Raw genomic sequence first — 16449 nt, 5'->3', positions numbered from 1 at the left:
CAAAGAAGGATTCTGCAGAACTATAGCAAAAAAGCAGTGTTCCAACAGGACTGGGACTTGACAATGAGGCCCAAAGGCTCACGCGGCAACCCAATTCTATGACCAACATGTAATAATGGGCAGGCTGGGAATATAAAGGGAGCACTAACCAATAACAAGATTCAGTACAGACAAGCCCCCTTTAATTACTAACTCAGTGCAACTGTGCTGCTGCACATCCACCAGGCTCCTGACTTTAAGAAACCACATGCTGGAGTGATGGGCCCTACACACAGCGCAATGTGCCGCCGAGGTGCCCAACGGACGATACGGCGGCGCGGGGGGGGGGGGATGTGACGGGGGGAGTGAAGTTTCTTCACTCCCTCCATCACCTAGCCCCATAGCCCTGCATGCTAATATGGACGAGATTGGCTTGCATGCATAAACGAGCAAGCACCAATGATGAACGAGCATGGGGCCACGCATTGTTCATCATTGGTGCCTACACACTGAAAGATATAAATGATATCTCATTCATTAATGAACAAGATTGTTCATATCTTTCAGTGTTATCGCTTATGCCTGGCATGCACTATACAATTATCTGGCAGATAATCTGCCAGATCTGGCAGGTTGGAATGAAAATCTGGTAATAGATGAGAGCAAATGACAATCGACCATTTGCTCCCGAACAACGGAAAATGGACAAAACCTGTTGTTCATACAAATTGGTTAAATCACAGATTTAACCAATTTGAATGAACAATAGATTTTAGCCATTAGCCAATTATCAATTGTCATTTGCTCTCATCCATTACCAGATTTTCATTCCGACCAGCCAGATCTGGCAGATAATTGTATAGTGTATGCCCAGCTTTAGTGTGTAGGGCCCATTTGGTAACAAGTCATTTCCCAACAGGTGTGCTGCTACAGCAATTAAGCAGACAGAATAGAGCTGCAATTAAACTGACAGAATAGAGCTGCAGACAGCACGTGTAACAGACAGACCCTCTCACTCACATTGGGATGAGATTACTGTGACCAAGATTATCTACAGCAGAGGTACTCAAACTCGGTCCTCGGGGGCACACACAGTGCATGTTTTGCAGGTCTCCTCACAGAATCGCAAGTGAAATAATTAGCTCCACCTGTGGACCTTTTAAAATGTGTCAGTGAGTAATTATTACACCTGTGCACCTGCTGGGTTACCTGCAAAACATGCACAGTGTGTGCCCCCGAGGACCGAGTTTGAGAACCTCTGATGTACAGTATAAATCCACTACTGTAAGAGCAGGCAAATTAAATTCTACATCCCACCATACACACTATACACAGTCATAATAGATACTAAAATAATATAGCAAAATAAATCATCTTTTATTTGATGATATTTTAAATGTTATTTTTCAAATATCACAGAAACAAATGAATTTCCTACTTGAATATAGTAGCTTGTCTATACTAATTTGCCCCTTATTTGTTATTAATTACAGTCAGATCTACGTTCATCCACATATACCTTACTGTAGTGTGAACTTTGCTTGCCCTATACTCCAGTGATCATTACAATGATCATCCCCAAGCTGAACATTATTTGTTTTATTTTATTTTTAGAGCTGTTTGTTCATATTAATTAAAGAGCAGTGATGTGTCCCGACACATAGAATCCTGTGATTTTCCCAGGAAAATGTTTCTGCTGGGAATGAGTATTAATTTTAACAGTGGTGCTAAGGGAATGGTAATAACAAGAAATAAACGAGAGACTTGTACAATCTCGTAAAAGCCACAGAGGTAATATCACAGTGTGCATATAGGATGTAAGGAAATGAAAAATGTTCTTTCACACATTACAAATAAGTCAGTGTTTATTGAATTGCCATCATGTAAACTCATTTAGAAAATAACAACTGAACAATTGTGATGCTTTCCAGCATTGCGATAACGTGGCATTTTGCCCATAAACATTACGTGTTTCATCATTGGCAAGGCCAACTAAACATAGAATTTAATGGAAGGTGCGTTCCACTTGGCCTATCTAGTCAAACTGGACTCTCTGGGTATGCAGAAACATCTCACCTTGCCAATGTGTGTCACTAAAGTCAAAGTTGTAATCTGTGGGTTAGAGGCAAGTGAAGAAACTCTAGCATCTGGTATTCAGGGTAAGACGCAACTGTGGGTCAATAGAATTTTGGCAAATTGATTCATGAATCTTTTATTAAAAGTCATTTAAAATAAAGTAAAATAAACCCTAACAAGTTTTTTAAGTATATAAATGGTAAAAGGTTAAAAAAGGAGACTATAGGACCATTAAAGGGCAGGTCGGGTGACCTGATCAATGATGACAAAGATAAAGCAGATTTATTGAATACGTTTTTTTCATCAGCGTTTACTAGAGAGTACTGGTTGGTGGGAGTGGTACAAAACAAAAGCTATGATAATGTCCAGATGCTAAGTACTTAGCTAAATGATGTTAAGTAAAATTAAGATAATTAAATCTCTTGGTCCAGATGGGCTTCACCCAAGGGTTCTTATGGAGCTTAATTTAGAACTAGCAAGGCCTTTATACAGTATTTGATTTTCTAAGGCTCAATTTCATCAGGCATGATACTGAAGGACTGGCATATAGCAGAGGTAGTCCCAATATTTAAAAAGGGAACTAAAACTTGTCCCGGTAACTATAGACTAGTAAGTTTGACATCTATAGTGGGGAAAATACTGGTCGGTACATTAAGGATAGCATTCAGGAGTACTTGGATACCACCAAGGTTATCAACAGGAACCAACATAGTTTTGTGAGGGACAGGTCATGCCAAACTAACTTAATTAGCTTCTAAGAGAATGTAAGTGACAATATCGATCATGGTAAAACAGTGGATGTGGTTTGTTTAGATTTTGCTAAAGCCTTCGACACAGTACCACATGTGAAACTGATTTTCAAATTAAGAGAGCTTGGTTTAGGCAACACTGTCTGTACTTGAATAAGCTTATGGCTGGATAACAGGGAACAGCAAGTGGTGGTCAATAGGATGCTTTCCGACTGGGCCCCTGTACTCAGTGGAATACCGCAAGGGTCCGTACTTGGGCCACTATTGTTTAACATATTTATTAGTGACCTGGGAGTGGGTCTGGAAAACACAGTGTCAATTTTTGCAGACTAAACTAAACATTGTAAAGTAATTAATTCTGACAAGGATGTTGAGTCTTTACGGAATGACCTGCTTAAATTGGTAGTTTGGGTAGACAAATGGAGAATGAAGTTTAATATAGAAAAATGTAAAGTTATGTACCTTGGGACTAATAACAATCAGGCAACCTACAAATTAAATGGGGAAGTTTTAGGGGAAACGGTAGTTGAAAGAAATTTGGGGGTGCTCATTGATAATACACTTAGTAGCAGTTCCCAATGTCAAAATGCAGCAACAAAGGCCAATAAGGTAATAGCATGTATAAAACGGGGAATGGAGACAAGGGACGTGTAATCCTGCCACTGTATAAATCATTGGTATGGCCACACCACGAATATTGTGTACAGTTCTGGCCACCGTACAATAAAAAAGATATCTCAGAACTTGAACAGGTTCCGAGGCGAGAAACTAGTGATGTGCACCGGAAATTTTTCGGGTTTTGTGTTTTGGTTTTGTATTCGGTTCCGCGGCCGTGTTTTGGATTCGGACGCGTTTTGGCAAAACCTCCCTGAAAATTTTTTGTCGGATTCGGGTGTGTTTTGGATTCGGGTGTTTTTTTACAAAAAACCATCAAAAACAGCTTAAATCATAGAATTTGGGGGTCATTTTGATCCCATAGTATTATTAACCTCAATAACCATAATTTCCACTCATTTCAAGTCTATTCTGAACACCTCACAATATTATTTTTAGTCCTAAAATTTGCACCAAGGTCGCTGGATGACTAAGCTAAGCGACCCAAGTGGCCGACACAAACACCTGGCCCATCTAGGAGTGGCACTGCAGTGTCAGACAGGATGGCAGATTTAAACAATAGTCCCCAAATAGCACATGATGGAAAGAAAAAATAAGAATTTACTTACCGATAATTCTATTTCTCGGAGTCCGTAGTGGATGCTGGGGTTCCTGAAAGGACCATGGGGAACAGCGGCTCCGCAGGAGACAGGGCACAAAAAAGTAAAGCTTTTACCAGATCAGGTGGTGTGCACTGGCTCCTCCCCCTATGACCCTCCTCCAGACTCCAGTTAGGTACTGTGCCCGGACGAGCGTACACAATAAGGGAGGCAATTTGAATCCCGGGTAAGACTCATACCAGCCACACCAATCACACCGTACAACTTGTGATCTAAACCCAGTTAACAGTATGATAACAGAAAGAGCCTCTTAAAGATGGCTCCTTAACAATATAACCCGAATTTGTTAACAATAACTATGTACAGTATTGCAGATAATCCGCACTTGGGATGGGCGCCCAGCATCCACTACGGACTCCGAGAAATAGAATTATCGGTAAGTAAATTCTTATTTTCTCTATCGTCCTAAGTGGATGCTGGGGTTCCTGAAAGGACCATGGGGATTATACCAAAGCTCCCAAACGGGCGGGAGAGTGCGGATGACTCTGCAGCACCGAATGAGAGAATTCCAAGTCCTCTTTTGCCAGGGTATCAAATTTGTAGAATTTTACAAACGTGTTTTCCCCCGACCACGTAGCTGCTCGGCAGAATTGTAATGCCGAGACCCCTCGGGCAGCCGCCCAAGATGAGCCCACCTTCCTTGTGGAATGGGCCTTAACAGATTTAGGCTGTGGCAGGCCTGCCACAGAATGAGCAAGTTGAATTGTGTTACAAATCCAACGAGCAATCGTCTGTTTAGAAGCAGGGGCACCCAACTTGTTGGGTGCATATAGTATCAACAGCGAGTCAGATTTTCTGACTTCAGCCGTCCTTGAAATGTATATTTTTAAGGCTCTGACAACGTCCAACAACTTGGAGTCCTCCAAGTCGCCAGTGGCCGCAGGCACCACAATAGGTTGGTTCAGGTGAAACGCTGATACCACCTTAGGGAGAAAATGCGGACGAGTCCTCAGTTCTGCCCTATCCGAATGGAAGATTAGATAAGGGCTTTTATAAGATAAAGCCGCCAATTCAGATACTCTCCTGGCGGAAGCCAGGGCCAGTAACATAGTCACTTTCCATGTGAGATATTTAAAATCCACCTTTTTCAATGGTTCAAACCAATGGGATTTGAGGAAATCTAAAACTACATTTAGATCCCACGGTGCCACCGGAGGCACCACAGGAGGCTGTATATGCAGTACTCCTTTAACAAAAGTCTGTACCTCAGGAACTGAGGCCAATTCTTTTTGGAAGAATATTGACAGGGCCGAAATTTGAACCTTAATAGATCTCAATTTGAGACCCATAGACAATCCTGATTGTAGGAAATGTAGGAAACGACCCAGTTGAAATTCCTCCGTCGGAACACTCCGATCCTCGCACCACGCGACATATTTTCGCCAAATGCGGTGATAATGTTTCGCGGTGACTTCCTTCCTTGCCTTAATCAAGGTAGGAATGACTTCTTCTGGAATGCCTTTCCCTTTTAGGATCTGGCGTTCAACCGCCATGCCGTCAAACGCAGCCGCGGTAAGTCTTGAAAGAGACAGGGACCCTGTTGTAGCAGGTCCCTTCTCAGAAGTAGAGGGCACGGTTCGTCCGTGACCAACTCTTGAAGTTCCGGGTACCAAGTCCTTCTTGGCCAATCCGGAGCCACTAGTATTGTTCTTACTCCTCCTCACCGTATAATCTTCAATACCTTTGGTATGAGAGGCAGAGGAGGAAACACATATACTGATTTGTACACCCAAGGTGTTACCAGTGCGTCCACAGCTATTGCCTGTGGATCTCTTGACCTGGCGCAATACTTGTCCAGTTTCTTGTTGAGGCGAGACGCCATCATGTCTACCATTGGTCTTTCCCAACAGTTTATTAGCATGTGGAAGACTTCTGGATGAAGACCCCCCTCTCCCGGGTGAATATCGTGTCTGCTGAGGAAGTCTGCTTCCCAGTTGTCCACGCCCGGGAAGAACACTGCTGACAGTGCTATTACGTGATTCTCCGCCCAGCGAAGAATCTTGGCAGCTTCTGCCATTGCACTCCTGCTTCTTGTGCCACCCTGTCTGTTTACATGGGCGACCGCCGTGATGTTGTCCGACTGAATCAACACCGGTTTTCCTTGCAGGAGTGGTTCCGCCTGGCTTAGAGCATTTTAGATTGCTCTTAGTACCAGAATGTTTATGTGAAGAGACTTTTCCAGGTTCGTCCATACCCCCTGGAAGTTTCTTCCTTGTGTGACTGCTCCCCAACCTCTCAGGCTGGCGTCCGTGGTCACCAGGATCAAATCCTGTATGCCGAATCTGCGGCCCTCCAATAGATGAGCCTTTTGCAACCACCACAGAAGATATACCCTTGTCCTTGGCGACAGGGTTATTCGCAGGTGCATCTGAGGATGCGACCCTGACCATTTGTCCAACAGATCCCTTTGGAAAATTCTTGCATGGAATCTGCCGAATGGAATTGCTTCGTAAAAAGCCACCATTTTTCCCAGGACTCTTGTGCATTGATGTACAGACACCTTTCCTGGTTTTAGGAGGTTCCTGACAGGTCGGATAACTCCTTGGCTTTTTCCTCGGGAAGAAAAACCTTTTTCTGAACCGTGTCCAGAATCATCCCTAGGAACAGCAGACGTATCGTCGGAAAACAGCTGCGATTCTTGGAATATTTAGAATCCAGTCGTGCCGTCGAAGAACTACTTTAGATAGTGCTCTTCCGACCTCCAACTGTTCTCTGGAACTTGCCCTTTTTAGGTCGTGCAAGTAAGGGATAATTTAGATGCCTTTTTTCTTTGAAGAAACATCTTTTCGGCCATTACCTTGGTAAAAAGGCCCGGGGTGCCGTGGATAATTCAAACGGCATCGTCTGAAACTGATATTGACAGTTCTGTACCACGAACCAGAGGTACCCTTGATGAGAAGGACAAAATTTGGACATGGAGGTAATCCTTGATGTCCAGGGACACCATATAGTCCCCTTTTTTCCGGTTCGCTATCACTGCTCTGAGTGACTTTATCTCGATTTGAACCTTTTATGTAAGTGTTCAAAACATTTTAGATTTAGACTATGTGTCACCAAGCCGTCTGGCTTCAGTACCACAATATAGTGTGGAAAAATAATACCCTTTTCCTTGTCGTAGGAGGGGTACTTTGATTATCACCTGCTGGATATACAGCTTGTGAATTGTTTCCAATGCTGCCTCCCTGTCGGAGGGAGCCGTTGGTAAAGCAGACTTCAGGAACCTGCGAGGAGAAGATGTCTCGACTCTCCAATCTTTACCCCTGGGATAATACTCGTACGATCTAGGGGTCAACTTGCGAGTGATCCCACTGCGCCCTGAGACTCTTGAGACTACCCCCCCACCTTGAGTCCGCTTGCACGGCCCCAGCGTCATGCTGAGGACTTGGCAGACGCGGTGGAGGGCTTCTTTTCCTGGGAAAGGGCTGCCTGCTGCAGTCTACTTCCCTTACCTCTATGTCTGGGCAGATATGACTGGCCTTTTGCCTGCATGCCCTCATGGGAAAGGAAAGATTGAGGCTGAAAAGACGGTGTCTTTTTTAGCTGAGATGTAACTTGGGGTAAAAAAGGTTGGATTTCCCAGCTGTTGCTGTGGTCCCCAGGTCCGATGGACCGACCCCCAAATAACTCCTTCCCTTTATACAGCAATACTTCCATCTGCCGTATGGGATCTGTATCACCTGACCACTGTCGTGTCCCTGACATCTTCTGGGAGATATGGACAACGCACTTATCTTGATGCCAGAGAGCAAATATCCCTCTGTGCATCTCACATACATATATATAGAATGCATCCTATTAAATGCTCTACATGAATAAAATATTTTCAGTCAGGGAATCCGACCAAGCCAACCCAGCACTGCATCTCCAGGCTGATGGCGATCGCTGGTCGCAGTATAACCACCGTATGTGTGTATATACTTTGTAGGATATTTTTCCAGCTTCCTATCAGCTGGCTCCTTGAGGGCGGCCGTATCTGGAGACGGTAACGCCACTTGATAAGCGTGTGAGCGCCTTATCACCCTAAGGGGTGTTTCCCAACGTACCCTAATTTCTGGCGGGAAAGGGTATAACGCCAATATTTGCTATCGGGATAACCCTACGCATCATCACACACTTCATTTTATTTTATCTGATTCAGGAAAAACTACAGGTAGTTTTTTCACTCCCACATAATACCCTTTCTTGTGGTACTTGTAGTATCAGAAACACGTAACACCTCCTTCATTGCCCTTAACGTGTGGCCCTAATGAGAAATACGTTTGTTTATTCACCGTCGACACTGTATTCAGTGTCCGTGTCTGTGTCTGTGTCGACCGACTGAGGTAAATGGGCGTTTTTTAAAAACCCCTGACGGTGTTTCTGAGACGCCTGGACCGGTCCTAATAGATTGTCGGCCGTCTCATGTCGTCAACCGACCTTGCAGCGTGTTGACATTCTCACGTAATTCTCTAAATAAGCCATCCATTCCGGTGTCGACTCCCTAGAGAGTGACATCACCATTACAGGCAATTTCTCCGCCTCCTCACCAACATCGTCCTCATACATGTCGACACACACGTACCGACACACAGCACACACACCGGGAATGCTCTGACAGAGGACAGGACCCACTAGCCCTTTGGGGAGACAGAGGGAGAGTCTGCCAGCACACACCAAAAACGCTATAATTATATAGGGACAACCTTATATAAGTGTTTCTCCCTTATAGCATCTTTTATATATATACAATATCGCCAAAATCCGTGCCCCCCCTCTCTGTTTTAACCCTGTTTCTGTAGTGCAGTGCAGGGGAGAGCCTGGGAGCCTTCTCTCCAGCTTTTCTGTGAGAGAAAATGGCGCTGTGTGCTGAGGAGATAGGCCCCGCCCCTTTTCCGGCGGGCTCGTCTCCCGCTATTTTTGAAGTTAGGCAGGGGTTAAATATCTCCATATAGCCTCTGTGGGCTATATGTGAGGTATTTTTTGCCTCTAATAAGGTTTTTATTTGCCTCTCAGAGCGCCCCCCCCAGCGCTCTGCACCCTCAGTGACTGTTGTGTGAAGTGTGCTGAGAGGAAAATGGCGCACAGCTGCAGTGCTGTGCGCTACCTTTATGAAGACTCAGGAGTCTTCAGCCGCCGATTTTGGACCTCTTCTCTCTTCAGCGTCTGCAAGGGGGCCGGCGGCGCGGCTCCGGTGACCATCCAGGCTGTACCTGTGATCGTCCCTCTGGAGCTAGTGTCCAGTAGCCAAGCAGCAAATCCACTCTGCACGCAGGTGAGTTCACTACTTCTCCCCTAAGTCCCTCGTTGCAGTGATCCTGTTGCCAGCAGGACTCACTGTAAAGTAAAAAAACCTAAGCTAAACTTTCTCTAAGCAGCTCTTTAGGAGAGCCACCTAGATTGCACCCTTCTCGTTCGGGCACAAAATCTAACTGGAGTCTGGAGGAGGGTCATAGGGGGAGGAGCCAGTGCACACCACCTGATCTGGTAAAAGCTTTACTTTTTTGTGCCCTGTCTCCTGCGGAGCCGCTGTTCCCCATGGTCCTTTCAGGAACCCCAGCATCCACTTAGGACGATAGAGAAAAAGAGGTGCACCAAGGTCGCTGGATGGCTAAGCTAAGTGACCCAAGTGGCCGACACAAACACCTGGCCCATGTAGGAGTGGCACTGCAGTGTCAGACAGGATGGCAGATTTAAAAAATAGTCCCTAAACAGCACATGATGCAAAGAAAAAAAGAGAAGCAATGAGGTAGCTGTGTGACTAAGCTAAGCGACACAAGTGGCCGACACAAACACCTGGCCCATCTAGGAGTGGCACTGCAGTGTCAGACAGGATGGCACTTCAAAAAATAGTCCCCAAACAGCACATGATGCAAAGAGAAAAAGAGGTGCAATGAGGTAGCTGTGTGACTAAGCTAAGCGACACAAGTGGCTGACACAAACACCTGGCCCATCTAGGAGTGGCACTGCAGTTTTCTAGCGAGAGGATGAGTGCTTCCATTCTCATGTGAATCTGAACCACTAGCCATGAACATAGGCCAGGGCCTCAGCCGTTCCTTGCCACTTCGTGTCGTAAATGGCATATTGGCAAGTTTACGCTTCTCATCAGACGCTTTAAATTTAGATTTTTGGGTCATTTTACTGAACTTTTGTAGTATACTTGACGACACAGAGGTAGAGCAGTGGCCTACTGTACTGTACTGCTATATATTATATACTGGTGGTCAGCAAAATTATGCACTGTCCTCCTACTATATATGTACTGCGCAAAACTTAAATGCACCACAAGTATGGATGGATAGTATACTTGACGACACAGAGGTAGGTAGAGCAGTGGACTACTGTACCATACTGCTATATATTATATACTGGTGGTCAGCAAAATTATGCACTGTCCTCCTACTATATATATATACTGCGCAAAACTTAAATGCACCACAGGTATGGATGGATAGTATACTTGACAACACAGAGGTAGGTAGAGCAGTGGACTACTGTACCGTACTGCTACATATTATATACTGGTGGTCAGAAAATTATGCACTGTCCTCCTACTATATATATACTGCGCAAAACTTAAATGCACCACAGGTATGGATGGATAGTATACTTGATGACACAGAGGTAGGTAGAGCAGTGGACTACTGTACCGTACTGCTATATATTATATACTGGTGGTCAGCAAAATTATGCACTGTCCTCCTACTAATACTGCGCAAAACTTAAATGCACCACAGGTATGGATGGATAGTATACTTGACGACACAGAGGTAGGTAGAGCAGTGGACTACTGTACCGTACTGCTATATATTATATACTGGTGGTCAGCAAAATTATGCACTGTCCTCCTACTATATATATACTGCGCAAAACTTAAATGCACCCCAGGTATGGATGGATAGTATACTTGACGACACAGAGGTAGGTAGAGCAGTGGACTACTGTACCGTACTGCTATATATTATATACTGGTGGTCAGCAAAATTATGCACTGTCCTCCTACTATACATATACTGCGCAAAACTTAAATGCACCCCAGGTATGGATGGATAGTATACTTGACGACACAGAGGTAGGTAGAGCAGTGGGCTACTGTACCGTACTGCTATATATTATATACTGGTGGTCAGCAAAATTATACACTGTCCTCCTACTATATATATACTGCGCAAAACTTAAATGCACCACAGGTATGGATGGATAGTATACTTGACGACACAGAGGTAGGTAGTGCAGTGGACTACTGTACCGTACTGCTATATATTATATATTGGTGGTCAGCAAAATTATGACCGTCCTCCTACTATAAATATACTGCGCAAAACTTAAATGCACCACAGGTATGGATGGATAGTATACTTGACGACACAGAGGTAGGTAGAGCAGTCGACTACTGTACCATACTGATATAATACTGGTGGTCACTGGTCATCAAAATTCTGCACTGTCCTCCTACTATATACTACAATGCAGCACAGATATGGAGCGTTTTTCAGGCAGAGAACGTAGATATTTTCAGCAATCTGAGCACAGATATTTGCAAGCACACTGAGCACAGATATTTGCAGCACACTGAACACAACTGAGAGAACGCTGCACACGTCCTCTCCCTATAATCTCCAATGCACGAGTGAAAATGGCGGCGATGCGCAGCTCCTTATATAGAATACGAATCTCGTGAGAATCCGACAGCGGGATGATGACGTTCAGGCGCGCTCGGATTAACTGAGCAAGGCGGGAGGATCCGAGTCTGCCTCGGAACCGTGTAAAATGGGTGAAGTTTGGGGGGTTTCGGATTCCAAGGAACCGAACCCGCTCATCACTATGAGAAACCAAATTGATTAAGGGTCTAGAGGTACTGGACTATGAGGAAAGGCTTACTAGGCTAGATATGTTAACGGGGGTAATTCCAAGTTGATCGCAGCAGGATTTTTGATAGCAATTGGGCAAAACCATATGCACTGCAGGGGAGGCAGATTTAACATGTGCAGAGAGAGTTAGATGTGGGTGGGGTGTGTTCAATCTGCAATCTAATTTGCAGTGTAAAAATAAAGCAGCCAGTATTTACCCTGCACAGAAACAAAATAACCCACCCAAATCTAACTCTTTCTGCACATGTTATATCTGGCCCCCCTGCAGTGCACATGGTTTTACCCAACTGCTATCAAAAATCCTGCTGCGATCAACTTGGAATTACCCCCAACATTCGAAAAGAGGTGGTTAAGGGGGGCCTTTATTTATATTTACAAATATATAAAAGGACAATACAAGGACCTTTCAGGCGATTGTTTATTTACAAAAATCTACTCCGTACACGCAGACTAAAGGAAAGGAAATTTAATTCCATACGAAGGAAAGGGTTCTTCACAATAAGGGCAGTAAGGTTTTGGAATTATCTGCCAGAGAAGGTAGTAATGGTGGACTCACTCGATAAGTTTAAAAATGGATTAGATAAATTCCTAACTGAAAGCAATATCCAAGGGTACAGCATTTAAGATTATATAAGAAGTTTATATTAGAAAAAGCATGAATTCTAGTAGATATTATACTAATAAACACAACTTCATCCGGGTCATTATAGTAAACTATAGTCACATTCAGACTAGCGTAAGGATTACATTACAGGTGAAACACGATGGACATTTTGTCTTTCTTAACCTCATCAACTATGTTACGATGTAAGTACAAAAGTGCCTGTAATATGCATTTTTTGTCAATTGTGAATATTTTTTTACAGCATGAACTTTCAAACCAAATGAATTGGCTGGTTTGTAGCTTGTATAGTTAAATGGGGATCTGGTCAGGATCCCAGTACTCAAAATACCGACGATGGAATCCCAACACTGACTGGAATCATAATCCCGGCGTGGAATCCCGACAGCTGTGATCCCGAACAAGTGACTGCCGGGCCACCGGGGAAGTAATCTGTGTGTGTGTGTGTGTGTGTGTGTGTGTGTGTGTGTGTGTGTGTGTGTGTGTGTGTGTGTGTGTGGGAGGGGGTGGTGTTAGGTTTAGGCTGCTGGTGAAGGAGGGTTAGGGTTAGGCTGCGGGTAGAGGGGGTTATGTTTAAGCTACGAGGAAGGGGGGATGGTTAGGTTTAGGCTTCAGGAAGGGAGGGTTAGGGGGGCATTAGGGGAAGGTAAGTATACTTACCTTGCCCCTGTCAGGAATCTCACCATTGGGATGCCGCAGTCGGCATCCCCAGCGCCTGCGTATCGATCCCAACTCGTAAAATGCATATATTTTATGAACCATACTATTTGAATGCCAGTAAAATTTAAATCTTTTTTTTTTAAATATTAATTGAAGCTGAAATGTGCTTTATCCCGTACCCACAACAAGTCAGCTTTCCCTAGTATAAATTGGACTGATGCAAACTAATGTCACATCCGTTGTTATTGGTTACAGCACATCTATCTTATTTCCATTATTTAAGTAAACAATCCTTTAGAAAGCAATTAGGGGTCTGTGTATTAAGCCTTTGAGAGAGATTATTTATTTATTAACTGTTTCTTATTATATAGCGCAGCAAATTCCATTGCACTTTACAATTGGAAAGAGTGATCACGTAAGACGAAACAATTGGAAACGATAGTGGAAAAACAAAACTGGGTAATAACAGATCGTCATAGAGGTAGGAAGGCCCTGCTCGCAAGCTTACAGTCTATAGGGAAGATAAAGAAAGATAAAGTGGATGGAGATAAAGTACCAACCAACCAACCAACCAACCAACCAACCAGCTCCTGTCTTTTTTTCAAACATTACAGTTAGTAGTTGACCGGCTGGTACTTTATCTCCGCGGGAGTCTACTTCATCTCTCTCCAAGGCTTACTACATAGACCCCTCAGTCAGGGCCGGTGCTAGGGTGTTCGGCGCCCTCCTGCAAACTATAAATTTGCGCCCTCCCATACTTTACAAAGGGACAGCGCGCTGAATAAAAGGATGTGGTCTAGGGCTGTTTCTAGCCAATTTGGCTCCCAGTGCGAGATTTCAAAACGCCCCCCCATTTACATTTTAAAAAAGCGTTCCCCCCCCATAGCTATAAAAAGAAAAATCATGGGCGCGCTCCCGGCAAGGGGGCGTGGCCTCATTGATATGGGCATGGTCTCATCTGATATCATCACGGCCACCACAGGGGGAAAAAAACAAACATCAAAAGTCCCCATTTTACACATTACGGCAGGCAAGAGTCCCCATTTTACACAGTGCGGCAGGCTAGTGTCCCCATTTTACACAGTGCGGCAGGCAAGTGTACCCATTTTACACAGTGCGGCAGGCAAGTGTCCCCATTTTACACAGTGCGGCAGGCAAGTGTCCCTATTTTGCACAGTACAGCAGGCAAGAGTCCCCATTTTACACATTACGCAGGCGAGAGTCCCCATTTTACACAGTACGGCAGGCAAGTGTACCCATTTTACACAGTGCGGCAGGCAAGTGTACCCATTTTACACAGTGCGGCAGGCAAGTGTCCCCATTTTGCACAGTACAGCAGGCAAGAGTCCCCATTTTACACATTACGCAGGCGAGAGTCCCCATTTTACACAGTACGGCAGGCAAGAGTCCCCATTTTACACATTACGCAGGCGAGAGTCCCCGTTTTACACAGTACGGCAGGCGAGAGTCCCCATTTTACACATTACGCAGGCGAGAGTCCCCATTTTACACATTACGCAGGCAAGAGTCCTCATTTTACACAGTACGGCAGGCAAGTGTCCCCATTTTACACATTACGCAGGCGAGAGTCCCCATTTTACACATTACAGCAGGCAAGAGTCCCCATTTTGCAAGTACGTCAGGCAAGTGACCCCATTGTACACATTACGCAGGCGAGAGTCCCCAGTTTACACATTACACAGGCAAGTGTCCCCATTTTACACATTACGCAAGCGAGAGTCCCCATTTTACACATTACACAGGCAAGTGTCCCTATTTCACACATTACGCAGGCGAGAGTCCCCATTTTACACATTACGCAGGCACGTGTCCCCATTTTATACAGTACGGCAGGCAGGTGTCCCCATTTTATACAGTACGGCATGCAAGTGTCAAGTTGGTAGGGAGGAAGGGAGAGGGAGGGGGGGAGAGAGAGACTACTTACATTTGAAGAGGATCTTCCCGCTCCTCTGTGGTACTGCAGTCTTCTGGTTCCGTGTAGCCCCGCCCCCTTTTCGGCCGTGAAGCTCCGCCCCCTTTTCGTCCGTTACGCTCCGCCCCCCTTCGTCCGATCAGTTAGGGCAGGATGTACTCAGCTGCCTTCACTGCGCTCCCTTTGTCATTCTCCATGGTAACAGTTCTCCTCCCCCAGCCAGCGCTGCCATACGCTCCCTGTTGTTTTGTCCCTGGGCTTCCCCTCGCTGGTATTACACTTGCTACGCCGTGGCAACTCAGGTCTCAGCGTCGCTGATGCCGCGCTCCCCCTTTGCTATTTTCTTGTGCATGCGCACATGCCACAGCTTGGGATGTCTGAGTGGCCGCGGCGGAAAAGAGGCGGAACAAGTGTAATTCCAGCGAGGGGAGGCCCGGGTAGAAAACAATGGGTAGCGTATGTTAGCGCCACCTGGGGGAGGAGAACTGTTACCGTAGAGAATGTCAAAGGGAGAGGAGGGGAGGCTTTAATCTGCCAGCGCCGCTGCCTGTCATACAGTGACAGGCACAGCAGCCGGCAGCAGGGGGTGACAGGACGGCACAGCAGCGGGGATGCAGTGCAGGGAAAGCGCCTCTCCTCCCTGGCGCCTACCTGCACTGCATCCCTTTGCTGAGCGGGTAGCGCCGGGCCTGCCCTCAGTTTTAAACACCTACAAATTTGCAAAGGTATCAGAATGGAACTTGGTGTGAGAAAGAGCAAAGGTCACTCACATTGGAACCCTTCGTACACAGATTTAGATTCATCTATACACAGATTAAATTGATCAACTCAAGCCAGCAATGTAGTTTACTTTATATTCACAGTTGTGTTATTTCTGTCAATAAGATGCACATTGTGAGCGAGAAAGATGCTCGGAGCGGATATGCCACCTGCCACCTAATGCATAATCAATTCCTGGAGATCCAATTCTTCAATCCCAACCCCCCCCCCCCCCCCCCCCCCCCCCCCGACACCGAGCAATGTTCATGTAAATAAGCCTGCTGATGGCTCTCCTTACACCTTACCTTACTTTGCACCCCCCTCACACTGCTCTCCTCACACCTTACCTCACACTGCACCCCCCTCACACTGCTCTCCTCACACCTTACCTCACACTGCACCCCTCTCACACTGCTCTCCTCACACCTTACCTCACACTGCTCTCCTCACACCTTACCTCACCTCACACTGCACCCCCCCCTACACACTGCTCTCACACTGCACCCCCCCCCACACTGCTCTCCTCACACCTTACCTCACACTGCACCTC

At 45.5% G+C, this 16449-nt stretch overlaps 1 long non-coding RNA gene across 1 annotated transcript in view; it reads right to left on the bottom strand.

Annotated features, from left to right (window-relative positions):
• The window catches only part of LOC134928807 (uncharacterized), an 87075-nt gene extending 71540 nt beyond the window's left edge, over nucleotides 1–15535 (bottom strand). The window contains exon 1 of the long non-coding RNA XR_010178025.1: nucleotides 15153–15535. This is a non-coding gene — a long non-coding RNA (uncharacterized LOC134928807). The remainder of the gene's footprint in view (nucleotides 1–15152) is intronic.
• Between the last annotated feature and the right edge of the window lie 914 nt (nucleotides 15536–16449).

The sequence above is a fragment of the Pseudophryne corroboree genome, chromosome 5 (assembly GCF_028390025.1).
Source record: "Pseudophryne corroboree isolate aPseCor3 chromosome 5, aPseCor3.hap2, whole genome shotgun sequence".
NCBI lineage: Eukaryota > Metazoa > Chordata > Amphibia > Anura > Myobatrachidae > Pseudophryne > Pseudophryne corroboree.
The sequence above is the reverse complement of the archived record's forward strand: the minus strand, read 5'-3'. Positions and strand labels throughout refer to the sequence as shown.